This window comes from Geospiza fortis, unplaced genomic scaffold (genome assembly GCF_000277835.1).
Source record: "Geospiza fortis unplaced genomic scaffold, GeoFor_1.0 scaffold237, whole genome shotgun sequence".
Lineage (NCBI taxonomy): Eukaryota > Metazoa > Chordata > Aves > Passeriformes > Thraupidae > Geospiza > Geospiza fortis.
In genome coordinates this window covers 2453196-2454837 of record NW_005054319.1, presented here as the reverse complement: position 1 = coordinate 2454837, position 1642 = coordinate 2453196, and the positions used below count along the sequence as shown (strand labels likewise).

General features: G+C 42.3%; 1 protein-coding gene across 1 annotated transcript in view; it reads left to right on the top strand.

Annotated features, from left to right (window-relative positions):
• The window catches only part of UNCX (UNC homeobox), a 142180-nt gene that overhangs the window by 3080 nt on the left and 137458 nt on the right, over positions 1-1642 (top strand). The gene's annotated exons all lie outside the window — the stretch shown is intronic.

The window sequence follows — 1642 nt, the reverse complement described above, 5'->3', positions numbered from 1 at the left end:
GGCCGAAACAAAACAAAACAAAACAAAAAAATGGAAACAAAAGTAAAATAGAACAAAAAAAAAAAAATAGAGCAAAAATAAAAGCAGCCGAGAACGTCAGCGGCATCCCCCGCGCCCGTCACCCGTGAGGAACGGGGGAAGCGCTTCCCCGCTCACCCCCTGGTTTGTGCCAAGGAATTGCTCCTGTCCTATAGTTTTGGACACCTGCCCACCTGCCGGCCTGGGGACCTGGGCTCATGCTGGACAGGCAGCCCTTGGGGAATAAAAAGAAAAAAAAAAAAAAAAAAAAAAAAAAAAAAAGGGGAAAAAAAAAAAAAAAAAAAAAAGGAAAATTGTTTGTTAAGGCTTAGCAGCAGCTGGACTTTGTGGTGTGACAAACTGTACCGCGACAACAACGGAACTCCTCAGAACCCTTGTAAAATGCAAAAATGTCTAAGAATATTTATATATGTAAAATTTTTGATAAATAAAGGCTCTAAAACTCGCTGCCGCCTGGTCCGGCTGTGTGACTCTTCCCTCTCTTTTTACATTTTTTTCCTTTTCTTTTTTTTTTTTTTCCTTTAAGCCCTCTTTGTGTGTGTGCGTGTGTGTGTTTATTGCTTAACAAATTTATTCATTTATAGCCTCCCGGTGCCCACCCCTCCCATCCGAGGTTAGGAGCTGCAGGCTACGGGACCCGGCCAGCTCCTGCAGAGTTTTGATATGAAAGTAATTATTTTCCCGGTGGCTGCTGCGGGGATTCAGTTTCTTGCCCAAAGGGTTATTATACATTACCGATTTCTAGTGATATGAAATCACATAAACTTCCTACAATAATAGAATTAGCATGAAAGGCTGGGGTGTCAAATTGAAATTGGAAAATAATAGCCTCAGCAGCTGGGGGAGTGTGTGTGCATATTGGATCGGAGATGGGAATACGTGGGGCGGAATTTTCATGAGGTTTTTTCTCTTTGTCAGGCCTCTTGTAGCTGGCTATATTAAGATAGATGTTCAATGATATCCCTCATTGTTCTGTCGCTTATATTGATGTTGCTGTGTTATCAACCTATTGATCATGTGTCGCCTGTAATAGGACAGGCGCAGCAAACGCTCCTCTTTACAAAAGCAGAACACATTTGTTCTAATAGGGTTGGGGCTCCTGGGGGAGCCTTTGGGAGCTTCAGGACATCTGCACCAGAGAAATATTAACAAACTTGGCTGGAGCTAAAATGCACCACGGCCCCTTCCGTCCCGCGCCCCTCCAAAAAAAAAAAAAAAAAAAGAAAAAAAAGGAAAAAAAATGTCCCAGCCCCTTCAATTTAGAGTGAGCCCGTGTAGCGCAAACGCCACCAATTCCCCAGAAATTGAAATCCCAATTATTAAAACCATTAATTCTGGCGAGTCTGTGCACAGTGGAATTATGTTTACAGCCTCGTTAAATATCCCTGATCCCTCCTGGTCATCAGGCCTTTATTTGCAAATAAATTGAAAATAATCAGAAGGATAGGCTTTCCTCGTCGGCGCGGGCTCAAATGAATTTCTGAGCCTCAGTCCCTTTAATAATATTTACATAATTTTCGCTCAGTGACTCTGATATTTGCTCTCTAGGAGACCGAGCTTATAGGAAAAATAATTAGATCAAAAGAAAAAGTGCGAGAGAGGG